General features: G+C 37.1%; 1 protein-coding gene across 1 annotated transcript in view; it reads right to left on the bottom strand.

Moving 5' to 3' along the window:
• plxna3 (plexin A3) overlaps positions 1-9721 on the bottom strand; it is a 160050-nt gene extending 150329 nt beyond the window's left edge. Inside the window, exon 1 of the mRNA XM_026269114.1 lies at positions 9514-9721. The gene's annotated coding sequence lies outside the window, so the exon portion shown is untranslated. The remainder of the gene's footprint in view (positions 1-9513) is intronic.
• Positions 9722-13064: the final 3343 nt, after the last annotated feature.

Genomic DNA, 13064 nt, shown 5'->3' with positions numbered 1-13064 from the left:
GAAGCAGCCCTTAACCAGACAGCAAGAACAGGGATGGGAATCGTAAGGAATTTAACGATTCCGATTCAAGGGATTCTGTATTTTTAACAGCACTTTGTGATTTGGCAAAGAAAAGGATGGTCAATAGAGACAAATGTTGTCAAATGATGATTATTTTACATTTCAAAACAATAATGCAGGGTTCCAACACTTTCAATTCAATTCAATTGAATATGACAGGATTTTTCTGAAAAATGTATACAAGACGTACTCAGCCAGACAATGAACATTATTAACATCAATTATTATATGATGCAATCACACTTGTAGCAATATTTGTTAGTTCTGTTTGTTGATGACTTTGTGACTAATATATTTCCAAAACCTACAAAAGTATCATTCTGAGAACACGTTTAACCAATGAAATGAACAAACAGAGTTTGCGGTTACAATTAGACTGGCTTGAAAGTACATTTTATGCAAAATAACATAACTACATAGTACATACAACTTATATTCATTTTAAAAATGGCTTTTCTAGGCCTGGGAAATTTAATTTTAAAAGTTCCTTAACAATGGAAAGCCTGAATAATAGAAAAGAAGACTTCAATTCAATTCAAAATCTAAATGTATAAATTCACAACATGAAATGGTGCACTTATGCAGAAATTATGAATCTCACACACACTGTCCAGAGCTGTTAACCAAATGCAATGAAAATAATTAGGTTTTATTCAAAATAAAAAAGGAACAATTACTGAATACGTATCTTTTTCCATTTTTAAACCCGAGCAAGATGCAAGATCACAGAGAGAAGACAGAAAGAACCCAAAAAATGCAGCGAGAGGTTATAGCACCATTTCATTCGCTCTTGGAAAATTTAACACAAGCGGTTTGCAGATCAAACACATCGGTCGTTTGTTCAATCACTGCTTCCCCCCACTGGGCACAACAGCAGGAATGAAAGAGGTCTGCATGGCTCCTGTTGTCTGTCTCCTTTTCTTTCTCCCTTTCCGAAGGGAAGGGTCGGGAAGGGCCACATTAAGCACACACAGGCGGAATAAGGCTCCACTTCAACCACAACCTAAGCACTACAGTTCTTCTGCATATGGTAGGATATAGGAGTCTAGAAGAGACTATATAGAAGTCTTGCTTCAATATGTCTCTGGAAAACATGTGCTCAAGCTACTGCCACCACATGTTTATTCAATGATACATCACAATATTCAATTCTCATTATACTGTAAAGCTACTTTAGATATTTTGACATGTTCAGTTAATGAAAAAGCAAGTATGAAATCACATTCACCACAAATTGCAAATTTGAACTGTGTCAGCAGGCTTCAAACATTAAAAAAAAAAAAATTAAAAAGTGCATTTACATTTTCAGGTGCATAAAAAAATAATGCATATGAAAACAATGCATTTACAAAAATTCAACTGAAATTTCAACTGGTTTAAAAAAAAAGATAATAAAAAAAACGTGATGGATCCCTGTAATTTAATGTTGTGAGCAATGCTGGAAAAATCACTGCAGACTTCAGGTTCCTAAAATCCAAAATCCTTGCTCATTGTATTATAATGACATATTGTAATACATTCCCTGATTTGCAGGAGAAGCTATTGAACAGCAATCACAGTAATTTCATTAGCACAGTAGAAGCCGGCTGGTCCCAGTGAAAAAACTGAATCCCTAACCCAGAAAAGACAGACAGAGAGAGATAGTCACATAAGCCTCAGGGGGGGATCTGCTCAGATCTAAGCATTACTGTACTTGTTAATAGCAAATTAGGCTGATTTGACTGTCTTTACAGTGTTTCTGGCTGTTTTTATAATGGTAAACACACGACGGGTGGCCACGGAGCTCTGCAAACGCTAAATAATATCGAAATTAAATCATTCGCACTAAATTTCCCATCAAAACGGAGCAGAGATAAAGCAAACAATGAAAGTTGAGGAAAGCATTAGCGTCCATCAGCACTCTAAAGCGTCTAAGCGCTGGCGGAGTAGGCAAATCTGCACCGACCCAAAACAAATATTTATTCGAGAACGTGACAGACGGTTTGGGCGTTCTGCATTTTTTCAAGCGCGTCAATATTTCTGACAAACGCCCCCCTGTGACCTTTCTGCCCGTCCTCGACTGTAAACAAGAAGCTGGGTGGAATCCTGATGAGACGAGCAGCGCTGAGCCCATAAAACCACCAGCTTCACATGCCAGCGCGTGTTTGTGCCTGGGTTTTGTTTAAAGCACCCAGGTGAAATGGACTCATCTATTAGCCTTGTTTTCAACACTAATTTTAGCTCACTGCTGCCCCTCTTCATCACTGGTGATTTAACACATCAATCAGTTTGGTCACTTGCTGGAAAAATAATGGACGGTTTCAGATTGAGCCCTCGAGTCCGATGGCACGGTTAAAACTCAGGCACAAAGAAACACAATATGACACGATATTAGAGCTCGTGGTTAGTGGTTCAGAGAATAACACGATTACCTGACACGCTACAGTCAGGGTGAAGCAAGTGTCGTGATATATCAATAACACAGAACACAGAAAAGATTCATTATTTTCCTTCAAAGGAAAAAAAAAAGCAAAACAAAACCAGTTCTGAAGCCTGTCTGCTGCGCTTTGACACATCCGCTAAATGATTTTAAATGACACAGGCAGGTAATAACCCATACAAATATTTACCATGGAAATCCCAGTCTCTGTCAAAACAACTTAACAAATTACCAATGGAGAGGAAATATAGTGAAAGAAGGACCTAAAGCCTATTTTAAACAAAAAAAAAAAGAAATTGGTAAAAATGTTACGTTACAACAATGTTGCAAAAGCTTTTTATTTCAGATAAATGCTGATCTTTGGATTTTTCTGGTCATCAAAGAATCCTGGAAACATTTACTATTTTAAATATTGATGATAACAATAATAATAAGTGTTTCTGGAGCAGCAAATCAGCATAGAATGATTTCTGAAAGATCATATAATACTGAAGACTGAAGTAATGATGCTGAAAATTCAGCTTTGGCCCCAGGAATAAATTACATTTGAAAACATATTCAAAAAGAAAGCAGTTATTATAAATAGTAAAAATACTTCACAATATTGCTGTATTTTGCTGTATTTTGGATCAAATAAATGCAGGCTTTGTGAGCAGTAGAGACTTCTTTAAAAAAACAAAACTTAAACTTAAAAATCAAATGAAAGCATCAATTGACCATGATACTGTAGTGGAAAACATGTTCACCATGGTAAATCTTTGTATGCTAAATGTTTTAAACATTTACTAAAAACGATATATATTACAGAGAGAGGGAGAGAAATAGATCACTAGCCCATCTAATCAAGGACTCACAACAGCATCCTCTTCTCCTCACTCCTGTAATGAGGGTCAACAGCTCTCCATTAGAACGAAGACGATGGAAAGGGGAAAAAAATCATGTTCTTTTCTTCTTCTTTTCACAGGATTGGACACATCATGATATCACACATGGATGAGTCCACACTGAGACCCATCAGGCCAACACCTCAAATAACTTCATAATGCTGCTGCCTCATGCGTTTCCATCATCACGGCTGTGGTAATCAGGGGTGTTTGCTGAATCATAAATGCATAAACATAAATCTCTTATTCTACTGTCTCCATTTTCAATGTAAAAGAACACCCCGAGCACAATCCATTTACATAAACAGCATGCGCATGGGAAAATGCATATGTATACAAGTGTATGATCTCTAAACTGTATATTAAACAATAAGTAATATAAGTTTAATACAAATAAATATTATAGTATTATTAAATACACATTTCACAATAAAATAAATATAAGATTTATTTTTTCTGTAATAAAGCAACATATTTATAATGAAATATATAATGAAATATGAAATTATATAAGATGTTCTAAAATGATTAGATATTTAAATAACGCTAAACATTAACAACAACTATAGCAAACAGCACTCACGATGCACGATGACAAGCAGACCAATTAAAAACAGCACAGAAGTGACTACATCTACTAAATCCAACTCAGACTTAATGACAAACTGTAGAATCTGATAGATTTATGTGCAATGCTATAGAAATAATCAATATATTGATTCCTAAATCCACTTTTGCCTTGTCCGTTCAATGCGTTCATCTGCCAAAGTAGCAATGCCTTTGTATGATCTTCATTTAGAGCACTTTTCTCAGCAAATATTATGTGTGATTGATTGTGATTTCATCTTACAATGAACTGGCTTATTGTGTAATTATCTAAATCAGTGTTTTTAATTGATTGACAAACCAAATATAAAACAAAACCATTGACAGAAATGGCTTCATACTAATGTGAACTGTTCAAACATTCTTCCCAAGCCTCCTCTTCTCTACAAAAATATTTTTTCAAATGAAAAAAAGAGCAAAGTAAAATAAAACCCAAGTCACTTGATATAACTGACAGAGCTCGAGGCAAATATCATCGGCTGTATCTGTTGGCAAGATGCTGCAGTGCCATAAGCGGCTCTGTCCTCGAGAGACCACAATATTGAGTCAACAAAGGGCCAAAACCTCCATACATTCAATCCCCCAAATAATTCAGCTTCACATATATAGTGCACTTCTCTTCCGAGGGTCACAGCCCTGAGCATTATGAGCTCTCAGGGTCGCAGAAGGCGGCTGAGGAACCTCCACGTGTGCTCCGATTATTTCCTCTTTTTGTTGTTTTAGTTTCGAGTCTCATCCTGTTGGAGGCCAGGGTCAAAAATTGTGTTTACGTTCTCTCTTTCACTCCTGAAATGACCGTCTACGTGAAAACTAAACATAGCAAACACACACTGAAATAAATGTGTGTAGTATCATCACAGTATTCCAATAATCTGTGCAACAATCTCGAAAACATTTTACAGTAGCACTAATGGCACGATAAAAGTGCAAAAGTAACTAAAAATGTATTTACTGACTTACTAACCAAAATCAAAACAACCCAATCTCAAATTTCTACGTTATTATGGTCCCTAAACATTACTCATGTGTCACTCATTTGACTCTTTTTAATAGTCTGCCAAGTGCAAATCATAAATATAAAAAGTTACAGACATTAGTAATGGTAGGAAATGTTACACTTTGAATGAAAAAAAGAGGTTAAAAGTGCAATCTGTTTAGGTTCCGTCCACACGGAGATGCTTTTAGCTGTATACGCATACATTTTATATTGTATAGATATTCCGTCCACACGGATCCGGTGTTTTGGGAAAGTCAAACCAATATTTTTTGAGACCGGTTCCCAGAGCGCATAACTCTGAAATAACTGCCCTTGCGTTTTTGTGTGGACAGCGAATCCGTATATTTTTTGAAACTATGGCATCATCGGCCCACGTCTCGCCCCTAGTCAGACAGCACTATGTCACGTAACAGCAACAAAAACATGAGCAAACACTGAACGACTGTCTATTTATTAACTAACATTAAAATAGATGAATAAATATATTGTAGGGCTGGACGATTCATCGAAAAGTAATCAAAACCGAAATTCAGAACCTCTAACCGACATAATTTTCCCATGCCGGTTATTTCGTTTTTTTAATTCTGTTAATACTTCCCCCTTAAAAGCATACTAGCGTGCGTGTAGCCACATGTCTCTGCTCTCCAGTCAGTGGCAAAAAAGCAAAACACGGAGGTGAACGCCGGTTCAACACATAGTGATGGCGCACGAGCGGTGAGCCTTGTGTCTTCACTAAACTTTGTCAGTTGTATTTGTTTTATGGTTTGGACATTCAAGCGATTAGACTATCGGATGTGTATTATTATATTGAGCTACCATTGTGGCACGAACACTCATATAAACAGTAGCTGTGAAGATTGCGCGCACAGAGAAACACAGAAACTAGTTGTCCATGCTGTCCTGTTATTTATCACTAAAGTAGCTTAGAATCTCAAAACTTATTATAGCATATTTTTCTACTTTTGAAGGTACTAGGTTTTGTTTTTACAACCCACAGCTTCACAATGATATATAGAAACAGTACGACTAATTCACACACGCAATCACTCGTACTGGTACTTTCATAATTTCTCTTTATCTGATCTTTATTTATCTCTTACACCAGCAAAAATCTGTAATAAATATTACGAACATAGATAAAATAACTGCTGATAGTGGGCTATGATGTCAGATCACTCTTTCAATAGGAAAAAACATCCCACCTTCACTAGTCAATAATATTCACAGAAACAAAATAATTGTTCATTAATCGTAATCGAGGTAAAATGTTATATTAATAGAGGTTTTGATTAAAGGCCATAATTGTCCAGCCCTATTATATTGTTCCATGTTCATTTGTATACCGCACACAAGGTTTATGCATAGTCCAAGTCTTCTTCTCTTTTTTAGTGTATCTCTGTGGCAGAATCACAGCGCCACATACTGGTCTGGCATGTATACTACATCATTTTGTGTCAGTTTCGTGTGGATGCTGATATTTCTGAGAAGAGGGGGAAAAAAAGATTGGATAGAGAAAGCTCTTTCTTTGTGTGGACGTAGCATTAATAGGCCTCGTCTTTGACACATCTAATAATTTAACACAAATATTAAAGACTTTAAAGAAGTTTTTTTTATTTGTCAGCTGTTCAGGTACACAAAAATAAAACCCACTTAAATGACAAGTGTCTTCATTCACAAAATATTAAATATGACATCTGGCCTGACTAGGCACTTTTTATCTAATTGAGCTTAAAAACTTAAGTTGCTGGCTCAGATTTGTAAAGTATAATCAAATTGGCTGGACAACTTCAATTTTATTGACTGCTGGACAAAAATGGAGCTGAAATTGCTTAAATTTGATGAGCTAAAGTAATAGAAAAACATGTTTCCACGACTTCTAACTATATCATTTATACAAAAGCAAAATTTGAATCAGTGACTAGTCACCCAACACCAAAAAAATAGGAATATAATTTGAGTCAGAGATAAATTATTCATATTTAGAAGTAAATTACTACTTGAGTCACGCCAACACTATAAACAGTGACATCTGAATCCTCATATTAAACTCACCATGATAATTTAGTTGTTACTGTGGTCACCACAAGCTAATAAGACCACTGCACACTACTAATCAAACAACAGGACGTTTACGCCATCTTTAGTATTTCAAACTTGACTTTAAACCTTAAATCCAATGTAACAAAACAAATCCACCAGCCTAAACCATTGGGAAGGCAGCAGGCAGAGAGAGAAAGAGAGAGCGAGAGGGTTTGGGAACAGACAGTAGCTATTGTTCAGTGATTAGCACCAGCCGTGACTCCACATGGCAGTTGTACTCATGGCTTACTCACAGGACGAGAGCACAACGCTGCCGTTTTATTCCCCACTCAAGGATATACAGAGCCGCTCGTTGACATCACAAGGCCAGAGTATGCAGGACAGTAACCTTGCTCTGAGGCGAGCGAATCACAGCGCAAATTTACAGTTGAGATTTATCCTCAGGTGCTCGGCCGGCGGTAATCTAACAGACAACTAAATAGCATGTGCCCTGATGAAAGGGGTCAGGGGGGCGACGACGGCTGCATTGATATAGAGATGATCACAGCCGGCACAAGGTCACCAGAACTGTGCTTCGATTGACGAGGACGGGTTATTCATTAACCAGCACTGATCTCATCAACACAACATCATCTAATAATGCAGCAAGAAAAAAACACTAGTACTTATGGCTGAAACACACGGAGCGGGCTTGCATTGAATTCAGTGGCCGTTTGTTTCAGTCCTGGGGGTGAAACATGCGGCCTATAATTCATCTCCACATGTACGTGACCAGAAATGCCAGGTAACTTCTGGGATGTTTATCTGGTTTATGTACTGTAATAGAGCCATAACAGCAGACAGTTGTCTCCCCGCTTCCAAACAACTTTCTATTTTTACATCAGTGGCCAATTTGTCGGTTAATGCACTGATTGAATTTATTCATGGAGGTATTTCCAGCCCAAATCAATCCATTTAGGTTCGCTACACTGCAGTTTCATCTATCCTAAAGAAAATTTCATTTCGCATAGGAGCCAATCGAGCAAAACACATAGAAATCTATATGGAATCTCTGTTATTGTTTAGTATCCAAATAAATCAGATTACAAAATAAAATGCAAAACTACTGGAAATGCATAAACATTGATTGATTAAACATATATCCATCTATAAAAAATATAGTATATATATATATGGAGAGAGAGAGAGAGAGAGAGAGAAAAAGAGAGAGAGAGAGAGGGACAGATAAGACAGATGGATAGTTAGCCAGACAGTTTGTGTGTGTGTGTATATATATATATATATATATATATATATATATATATATATATATATATATATATATATATATATATATAGAAAGAGAGAGATACAATTTATTTAAAAAATGTTTTTTAAATAAAATAATAATTGATAATAACTGTAATTTATTATTATGTATAATGTTACAACTTAAATTCCATACAAACCATATGTATTATTTAATATATAGATTTAGATCACGCTCTTATATTAATTTCATTTCCCCATGCAGATCATCTATCATTTCCCCAAAAGCATATATTCCGATATAGAGATCTTAGATTAGAGATTTGTAAAGTGTTGTGTGTAAAACGCGTTTTGCTCGGTTCCTTCCTCCACAGCACCGAACATCCAGCGGAGCTCGTGCTAATCTCAGCCCGGGTTAAAGCATCCCTGATCCGGCTACTGCAGGCAGCCACAGCCACAGCCCCTCTCCTCTCCACCCAGACATGGATCAAACTGGCACCCAAGGATTTGAATGATCAGATTTGGTACAAACCCATCAATTGCATCTTATCGCGGGAATTACCCATGCAAGGAAATAGACGAAATCAATGTGCAAATTAAGCAATACATTTGATTTTAGTTTAGGCTTTAATGGGAGGAACACCATTTGGGTCATTTGCCTAGAGGAAAACAATATTTTAGTCATGTGACTGTTACAGATGTAACAGACAAACAGATCGAGTGCATGATATCACCTTTTTTTCGAGTATCTATTTAATCTGCCTGTCATAATTAAGTAAAACACTGCTTTTTTTTCTTTAATTACGACCCCTGATTGTGGTCTGTACTGTTTATTCAAAGCAACTTACCATCTGAAATGTCAATATGCATGTGTTAGATCCATGCACAACCACCAACAGGCAAGACTGGAATAATTATCCATTGTGTATTGGCTACTAAAAAACAGTCAAGTAATTTCAATGCATATCTTAATGCACAACACAAATGCACAGATTTTTTTAACCTCCTTTTAGCTAAACACTCCTTTTAATGCCCCCTTTGTTCTTGCTGGCATTATTGACCACGTCCATCTGGATCATTTCCACACAGCAGTTTAACCATCTATCTTCTCATCTAACAGATCGAGTTGTTTTTTTTTTTTTTTTATGTGGTAAAAGAAGCACGCGTTACATCTCCGGATCAAGCGTTCACGATTTCGCTACAATAAAGCCATGCATCAGAATGAATCGTTCACGCGAATGTTTGTGTATCACTCGTACCTGTGTTCAAAGTGCAACAGTTACATCCACAGTTGGGTTTTGTAGAGCCTCTCTGTGCGTATCGCAGGCGGATTCGGAGATATAGCTTTATTTTCCAGTGCAAAACGCCCGTATGAAGCCGTAAATGCGCTCAACGCGTCGATGGCATGGTATTCTCCAGTCCGTACCTCAAGAAAGCGTCGCGCTTTACTTTAGGAGCGTGGAGACGCAGCTATCGCTTTAAAATGGAGCGTACCATTCGGACGGCAGGGGAGCAGGGAGACTCGTTTGTAAAGCGTTTATGTTTCGAAGGGACTTAGAATAACTCAGTCACACAATGATTAAGTTTTGATTTAATTTGTTATTAGGAAAGAGCGGAATGTCTTATCATAATTTAAGAACTGCGTAAATGTTTTACAGCGTTGTTGTCAATCATCCCTGTCATAATGAATCCCGCCCTTCGTTTAGGATTCTCTAGCAACCCAGATGTTGAGTAGACTGTAAAAACAGACGGATATGTCTGGATTACAACAATTAAGGTCATGATGCTGGGAGATGAGAAATTGTTTGCATCTATGGCTAATAAATACAGACTAATCATTTAATCTTCCAGTCAACAGACATTAATATATCACCCAAAAAGGAAGATACCACCCTGAAAAGATTAATTTCACTTTCCAATTTTGTTCTTATGAAATCAAATTTGGACTTTTGTGGTTTTGAGTCAATGTTTATTCGTTTTAAAGTCATCTATATGCTATAGCATTCTCCCAAAAGTTGACCAAATATTTTCATGCATTTATGCACATTCATTCTCTTATGGGAAAACGAATCAAAACTATCGATTAATATCATACTTACTAGTGTAAACTAAATTGTAACTAATCAAATGCAATTTATTTATTTATTTATTATACAGTATATAGGAATTTTCCTGAAGGAGAATCAAAATAACAGCAGCAAGATTAAATAGAGAGCAAATTGAGAATTCAGCTGTTTTTACTGCGAAAAAGACCTCTGTGACCTCACAAGTTTTCTCTAGAGTTTCAAAAGACTTTAAGAATGTCTCAAAATGTGCTCAGATCGGCCGGTCTGCATGCGATCAAAAGTTCAACAATGAACAATGTGATCATGAAGCCAAATGATCTGAGCTGTGCGAAAATGTGTCTTTTAAGAGCTTCTGAGACAAAAGCTGATACCTCAATGAAGCGTAACAGAGATCTCCAACAAGCCTCCTAAGCTATAAAAAAGCATCATCTGAGTTTTAAAACATTCTTCTGGGAGCTCCTAAGCAGGTCAAAGGTGTTCAAGCATCTGATTTGCTCTTTGATCTTCTACAACTCTTGGATTCTGCAAGTAAAATATTTCACAGAGGTCACGTGGTAGAGGTCAGAATAGATTCACACTAAAGCAAATGCATTCTGGGTGTCTTATGATGTGGTTCAGAGTGTTATTTTTTCATGTGCAGCCAGTGGTCTGTCCTTTGCTGTTTGCTTTTAATGAAGTTTGATGTAATCTGTTAGCAAATAGCCACGCAATCCAGTTATTCAAGTCATGTGGTGCAGTAAATGGCTGTTTAGGGAAAATGACACACCATGGTAAACAAACACCAAAATCACCTCATGTAAACACAGCAAATCTACAAATCCATGCCTATGGCATTTTAATCGTAAGAGCTAATAGTATTCAGAATGACTTCACTAATATGTGTTTTACAACCTCTGACTCCAAAGGGGAAAATTCAAGTAGTTCCCAGAAAAAGAAGTCTCAAATCTCAGATGCGAAGACAAAGTTTAAATCTAATCCTAACAAGTACAGCAACTAAAATCCAGTTAGTATCTAAATGCAGAAACTACCGAGATCTCAAAATAACTCGATGGCGGTTGGGTGGGATGGTAACGTTTGACTTCCCTGCTCTCCCCCTCCTTCTCCCCCTGTGATCCAGGCAGTGTTTGCTTGGCACGTTCTGCCCAACCCTGTTCTTTTCCTCTGTAATTGTGAGCATCTGTAATTGAAGCCACTTGAGCCCAGCAGCCGTAGTCGTTGGTTCCTCAACCACATCGGGGTTTTGGAGGATGGTGCTGCTCAGTGCCGCTGTGCACATGCAGCGGGCCCGACAAGATAGGATGGAAAATGCAGGAAAATGGAGGAGTACGTGGGAGGACTCTTCTGGGGCTGATGAAAGAGTGTGGTTTGTCCTTGCAAACATAAACCTCATCAGAGCCAAACACTGTTACTTCCCAAAAACTGGAAATTTGATTCCTAAAGGACAGCATTGCATGGGTGCGTTTGGACCCATGGAGGACCATTGGTTTCATTGTGAAATCAGATTTATAAACAAGTTTTTATCTCCTAAGAGCATCCCTCATGTGATTCAGATTCCCAAAGTTCAATCATGCTGAGCTGGAACTGGCTTTCCTTAGAAAAAAGAAACGTTTTTTCATGGAAAAGTACACAAGATGTGCTTAAAATCGAACTCTGAAATGTATTAATCATGTGATTCAAGGTCCCAAGTTCAATCATGTTGAGTTGTGACTAGTTTTCAAGTTTGAGAACATCACGCAATCTGTTTATGTTGGCATTACAAATGACAAACAAAACACAGCAAAGTTTGATTTGACACGCAGCTTGCGGTACTACAGCAAAACGCATATTAGATCGACCAAAATCAAAAAAGGAATTCAGCTGAAAAATCACTCACAGAAAAGATTTTGAGTAATTTAGCATTAATTCTCTTCCTCACCAATGAATCCTCTGCAGTGAATGGGTGCCGTCAAAACGAGAGTCCAAACAGCTGATAAAAACATCACAATAATCCACATCACTCCAGTACAGTTAACAACTTATAAAGTGAAAAGCTGCTTGTTTTTCAAGCCATTGCTTCAAGGTTATTGCTTTCTCCAGAGAAAAAGTAATCTAATCAGAACCTGGTGAGAAATATGCACAGATAAAGCACTGTTTGCAAGAAAAACCATCCAAAATCATTATTGTATGTCAATAAAGGAGATTTTTCACTGGAGAAAGTGTTATAATGGATTATAGAGTAATGTAGATCACTTGTGGATTATTGTTTTTATCAGCTATTTGGACTCTCGTTCTGACGGCACCCATTTACTTTAGAGGATTCACTGGTGTGTGAAGCAATGCTTCATTTCTCCTAGTCTGTTTCCATGAAGAAACAAATTCATCTACATCTTGGATGACCTGAGGGGGAGTATAATTTTTTTAAGGTGAACCATTCCTTTAAATAACCCTGTTTATTTTCCATCCTAAATTCATATGACTATATAGATATGTTTTATTATTTGCATTTAACACTGATTTAGCACCTACTGTTCTGAACTATACTGAACTATACTATTTATGCACTTAGCAGACACTTTTATCCTAAGCGACCGCATCAAACGAATGCAGTTATACACTTAAACACCTTCTAATGACGCTCTCTTTAGTTGATGCAACTAGTTAGTAATCTTAAAGAGGACTGCTTTGCTCAGCCGAAAAATATCATTTAAGCAATAACCTCTCATTTCATGCTACACCATGTGCTATCAGGGGGAATAAAACAACCT

This window comes from Carassius auratus, chromosome 8 (assembly GCF_003368295.1).
Source record: "Carassius auratus strain Wakin chromosome 8, ASM336829v1, whole genome shotgun sequence".
In the NCBI taxonomy this organism is placed as follows: domain Eukaryota; kingdom Metazoa; phylum Chordata; class Actinopteri; order Cypriniformes; family Cyprinidae; genus Carassius; species Carassius auratus.
The sequence above is the reverse complement of the archived record's forward strand: the minus strand, read 5'-3'. Positions and strand labels throughout refer to the sequence as shown.